This window comes from Aegilops tauschii, chromosome 6 (assembly GCF_002575655.3).
Source record: "Aegilops tauschii subsp. strangulata cultivar AL8/78 chromosome 6, Aet v6.0, whole genome shotgun sequence".
In the NCBI taxonomy this organism is placed as follows: domain Eukaryota; kingdom Viridiplantae; phylum Streptophyta; class Magnoliopsida; order Poales; family Poaceae; genus Aegilops; species Aegilops tauschii.
In genome coordinates, this window is record NC_053040.3 from 18,037,761 (window position 1) to 18,044,378 (window position 6,618).

Here is a 6,618-nt window from a genome sequence, read left to right on the forward strand (position 1 = left end):
ACCGGCCCCCGTGAGCTGCGACGTCGAGCAGGCCCGGCGAGGTGCGACGAGGTGGTCGAGCTGGCCCGGCGAGCTGCGACGGGGCGGCCAAGGACGCGCACGAGGAGGCTGACCTGCAGATTTCCTTTTTTCCCTCGCGCAAGGAAGAAGAAGGTAAGGGGGCCAGACGGTCGGATCCAACGGCTGCTGTGCGACCGGCCCAACAGTTGGGCCGGTGCGCCGGCGCAGATCGTTGCCAAGCAGAGCGTAAGCCTATTGCGAGAGTGTAGAGCACTAATTAAGTTATACTAGTATTCAAGTTCCGCTGATGTTTGTCCGCAGCAGCTGGCCTTTAGCTAGACTGCAACTGCAAGGCGAGCTGAACTGAAATCAGCAATGTGGAGCTTAAACTGTTGTGACGGTTGCCAGTCGAATTGCAGAAATACAGTAGACAGGAAGTAGGTACATACAGATTGCTTCTTCTCTTCAACAAGAGGAAAAAGAAGAAATCAAGGAAAAGAAGAAAAGGATCAGTGCTGCAACTGTTAGCTTTTAACATGTAGTTGTAGCAGTAACAGGTACAGAGACTGGAAGTCACACAACTACTGTAGATCACAATCACATTGGCTGTGCACATACTCTTAGTTAGCCTACTGAAATTGAACGCTCTTGCTAGCTAACCCGACAAACAAAAGCCCCAATCATTTTCTGATCAAGGCGGACAAGACAGGATAACTCCAGCTTCATTCTAGACAACAGCAGGTGCGTTGAGGTTCATTCTATTACAAACCAAATAGAGACAAAAACGCACTATCACAGGCCACCAGCTTAGTGGTTAACTGCCGAGTTGCACCACAAGCACCAATCACTTTTTAAAGTTTCTAACCAAATTCAGTCGAAATTTGTAGCTGAAAGTTCAGAAGCATGAATCTCTAAAAATAATGATCCAAGGAAGCTGAAACTTTCCCAGATTACTTATATATCTACACTCTGAAATTTATGTCACGAACGCGCGCGCGCGCGCACACACACACACACTTGTGAGCCATAAATGAAATTGCACCTTCATGTTGCAGGACTTCATTATTTGCCTGGTAGGACAACAAATTTATAACTCAGGTCGCTGAAGGCAACAAACTAGACAAGACTCAGTAGCAACACTCAACAAACCATGTGTGTGCTCTGTCATTATGCAAAAACTGATTCTTGCATTGGTCATGTGCCTTGAAGGACTGAGACAGAGGCACGTCAGAGTTCATACTGTATAAAACATTGGGTGCCCAGTCTGACTTATGTCGAGAAGCTCATTTAAAATCAAACAGTCTGTGATAAAAGGCTAGTTTAAACACAAAGAATGAAGGAAAACACAACATTCAGGGAAACCAGAGGCAAAAGCATGCTAGCAAAGCTTAATTATCATAATCTTTCTGTCACAATGCAGAGCACGGCCTGGGTGTTCTGAAACAAGGTACTAGGTGAAATATGATCTCTTTTTAAGATAGGATGAGCATTCTAAACACACGCTACTACCGTCATCGAACCTGGCTCAGATTTATGAACAAACAATGGACTGACATTCAAGTAGTAAAATAGTAATCTGATGCAGCACAATTAGCAGAACACAGCAAATTGACAAGTTTCAGATACCTGGTTTTTAATGAAACGTCTTGGCTTTTCTCATTAGTTCCAAATACCTGACTAATTTCATTCCACACACTTGTACTTGCAGCAATTGCAGGAACATCCATATTAGCAGGCATAAATCAAGATCATAATCTCTTTGAATTGATACGGAGTCTTCATTAGCTTACTAATTACACAGAAACTAAGCATCAAAGGTGCTGACGTCACATTATGATGCAGAACCGCCACGATTGTCAGACGAGATAAACTCCAGGTCAAATATAGATGACCATATTACAATCAAAAGCACCCTATTACAGACCACCAATCTATCGTCAAGTTGCAGCCCAACCTTATTCAGCACCATCTCCAATCCTCAACACATCAGCCTGACCTTTAGCATTCACATCATTATCTTGATGGCCATCTATGGGCCCTTCGACTTGCAGCGCCTCCATGCCTTTTTCCAGCACCTCCTCCTCTGTCCAATATCTCAAAATTATGCACAACCAAAATGTAGATACTCATAAGGTTGTTAACTAGTACGTACGAAAGAACAAATGGTGGATCTTTATATTGGATAACACTTGGCTAACCGCTTGAGAGAAAACACATGAAGAAGCTAGCAAAATAGTTGTGATAAATACTAGGGCTGAAAAGAGACGACACGCAGAATACATGGAAAATAAACCTTTGGAACTTTTCTCCCCATGGTCTAATTCAAACACTCACTATTGTTTGTTTACCATTACCATTGTACTTTGCAATACATGAGTAAATACATAGCCACACAAAGGACCACTTAGAAATGGATCATAGAAGAACCTAAAAGCCAAAATATGAAATTATATCTTCATGTTGCAAGACTTTATAGATTACCTCTTAACATACCAACTTTCCATCTCAAAGCAAGAAACTCAGGTCTCAGTAGCGAGAATGAACGAACTACTTACATTTGGCATGCACCTTAAAGAATACTCCTACATGAGAAGTTCAAAACTAAACTATATAAGTATATAAAGCAAAACGTTTCTAAGCACAAGCTGTTTTCACTACTTAAATGGCAACACTGTCGAGCAATTTTCGAGTGGGATAGTACTCCCTTGAAAAATTAATCAAGCTCAACCCTTTGAATTATCCTCACAATATACATAGGAGATGCATTAGTAGTAGCAATCGTTTGGATTTTAATTTGCATCCTTACCAGCTATGTCTCCTTGTATCTTATCTGAAATAAACATCATGAGATAAATTTATGGGTGTAAAGATGAACAAAAGGTGACTTCCCTGTCTCATTAAATGTATCAAAAGACACCACCAAACCAACTCGTGCTACCCAGGAATGAGTGTTTCCAAGGTGAAACAATTCAAAGATGAACATAATTTCGAATTTGTATTCCTTCTCCATTAGCTTGACGAAAAAAAGCTATTTCACCAACATAATTACTGTGATATATTCTATACGAATCCACAATGCCCCCAAATAGTACTCATTGTGCTCAAGATCCTCTCTTGTCTGCTTACCTTAAAGTAACAATTAGAACAGACTAACAAATAAATCAGAATCATGTTCGTGAGCCTAATCAGCTTTGCCACAAGCACAAAAGAAATAACAGCTATGAAATGTGTAAACAAGAAAGCGATCATCCAATCACAATAACTAACAATCAAGCATCAGACAGGCTGCGCGATAACAATGAAGGGCAGGGAATAACTATCAAGCAACAGAAAGTTTACCATTTGATACTTTCGGTGGCGACAACGATGGTGGATAGTTGCTATATGCGTAGCCACACACTGAAGCACAGACTCTCTTAACCTGTAATGTTTCGACGTCCATTGTGCATAAGCCTGGCTCGAGCGATGAGCTTCCGCGGTGATCCAGGAGCAAATACTTCCCTACCGAACGTCTGAGCATGCTCCAAGAGATCAGTGAGAGTGAGATTATCTTCTCCTTCTGCCACTGGCTGGAGCTCCCACCATTTTTCCTCCAAATGGTATAACTACGGCTAGATATTTCAGGCCCACTGACAAGCATTCTAGGCCTGCCTTCTCCGGATTCCAACATAGTTATACAGAGATAGGATGTTTTCTTGGCTTCAGATGGGGGTTCAGCAAGGGAGAACTCCATCCTCCGGGTGTCGAGCACCAACATTTTCAGTTCGTACTGCCAGTTTGGCAGCCAGTAAAAACAGCCACACGCATATTGCCGATGGGTGAAGAGTGGATTCCCTACCAAACCAGCAAACAAATTGGTCCAACTCCAGGATATGGCTCGCCATTGTCTGGTGCTCGAAGAGAAGACAAAGGTCACGAGCTTGGCTAAGCACTCCGTCATCCAGACCACTCTGAATGACGTCTCATCATACGTTGCTGCCTCATCGCCGTAATGCGGAACGAGGAAAATCTCTCAGAAAGGCCAGATTGGGTGCTCCACGGTAGCTGCTAGGTGGTCAGGGATTGGGGGAATTAGGATGTACTGCAGGTGCAACGGGTCGCACACCGCCATCTCTGTAAAGATGGCTGCATCAATATTTTCCGTGGGAGTTCCCCCAAGGAGGACGCGGCCCTCGCAAACGTCCCAGACGTCCCAACGATGAGAGGAAGCCGGGGCGGGAAGGAAAGAAATGGTGAAGTCGACGGCGAGGGCGACGGCTTTGGCTGCAGACGCGGAGGGGTGAGGCGGCTCGGCGGGGTGGAAGACTCGGCGAAAATTGAGGAAGCCGAGGAGGGGCGGGGCGTGGAGCTTGCGGTACTGCCGAGGAAGGAGCGGTCGGTGATGAGGCCGCGGAATGTGACGCAGGCGGTGGAGGTGAGGACGAGGTCTGTTGGACTGGTGATGCGGCGGAAGATGTCGAGCAGTAGGTCGTCGGGGATCGGCGGCGAGGCAGTTTCCCGCCGTGGCAGCGGATGAGGTGGGGACTGGCGCATGTGCTCGAGGGCGGCCTGCTCGACGCAGATCTGGCGCTCGTCCGCCCGCCGCCGGCCATCCGGCTCAGCTCGGAAACCCTACCCTAGTATGGTCTGGAATGTGATGTGAGCGGGGAGTGAACACAACAGCGTGAGGATTTGAGTGGAAAAGAAGGGAGGGCGTTTCTTGCTGCAATATGGAAACTTCAGAGGATCTTTCCGCAAACATCCGGCAGCCAACTAGACGCTATTAAAGAAAAATAGAGAACAGAAATAACCATTTTCTCATCAACCACTTTGTTTCTTCTCTTCAAGAAAAGAATAAATCACACGCGCTAATTTAGAAAAACAAAGAGGTGAATTTTGTTTTTACACCTCTAAAATTTTCAAGAAAAAAATGCGTGTATGAATTTTCATCAATATATAATTTCAGATCTAGGCCATCTCCGTCGATTTTCTTCTCCAAGGCGATGGTTTTCTATGCTGACCACGTCTGTCAGCGGATTTTTGTCTACATTAACAACTTTGTTGCAGATTCTACAATCTCATGTGTTTCAATTGCTCTGTTTAAACGGAGGCCTAGAGGCGACAATGAACTTCGCTCACGACTAAGTTTGTTTGTTGGGCTCCCAAGTGTAGGAGTTTGTACCAAGCGATATTTTTTTCCCTATCTGACTAACCAACGTCGCTCAGAATTAGTTTAGGTTCCTTGTGATGGAACCAACCCATCATGCTTGAAGTCCTAGACTTGACACTATTGCTCGCATTTTCCTGAATTTATTTTAGGCTTTCCGGCGATCGATGTGAAGGAAATATGCCCTGGAGGCAATAATAAAGTTGTTATTTTATATTTCCTTATCCATGATAAAGGTTTATTATTCATGCTAGAATTGTATTGATCGGAAACCTAAATACATGTGTGAATACATAAACAAATACCGTATCCCTAGTAAGCCTCTACTAGACTAGCTCGTTAATCAAAGATGGTTAAGGTTAGGACATGAGTTGTCATTTGATAACGGGATCACATCATTGCAAGAATGATGTGATGGACAAGACTCGTCCGTTAGCTTAGCATATGATCGTACAGTTTATTGCTACTGCTTTCATGTATGTCAAATACATATTCCTATAACTATGAGATCATGCAACTCTCGGATTCCAGAGGAGTACCTTGTGTGCTATCAAACATCACAACGTAACTGGGTGATCATAAAGATGCTCTACAGGTATCTCCAATGGTGTCTTGTTGGGTTGGCGTGAATCGAGATTAGGATTGTCACTCCGAGTATCGGAGAGGTATCTCTGAGCCCTCTCGGTAATACACATCATAAGCTTGCAAGCAAACAACTAAGGAGTTAGTCACGAGGTGATGCATTACGGAACGAGTAAAGAGACTTGCCGGTAACGAGATTGAACTAGGTATAGAGATATCGACGATCGAATCTCGGGCAAGTAACATACCGACGAACAAAGGGAATTGTGTATGTTGTCATTACGGTTGGACCGATAAAGATCTTCGTAGAATATGTAGGAGCCCATACGGGCATCCAGGCTCCGCTATTGGTTATTGACCAGAGAGGTGTCTCGGTCATGTCTACATAGTTCTCGAATCCGTAGGGTCCGCACGCTTAACGTTCCTTGACAACATAGTATTATATGAGTTATGTATGTTGGTGACCGAATGTTGTTCGGAGTCCCGGATGAGATCATGGACATGACGAGGAGCTCCTGAATGGTCCGGAGGTAAAGAGTAATATATGAGATAATAGTGTTTGATCTCTGGAAAGGTTCTGGAATTCACCGGAAGGGGTTTCAGATGTTTCCCGAAATGTTTGGGTACAAGAACACTTTATTTGGGCCAAAGGGGAAAGCCCTCGAGGCTTTTGGAAAGTGCAAAAGGGAGTTTTGCGGAGACCAGAGGAAAGACGCCAGGAACCCTGGCGTCTAGGGGATAGACGCCGGGAACCCTAGCGTCTAGCCCTGGAGTCCGAGAAGGACTCTTGCCTTTCGGGCAAAACCGACTTTGAAGAGGCTTTTACTCCAAGTTTTGACCCCAGGGCTCAACATATAAATAGAGGGGCAGGGCTAGCACCCAAGACACAT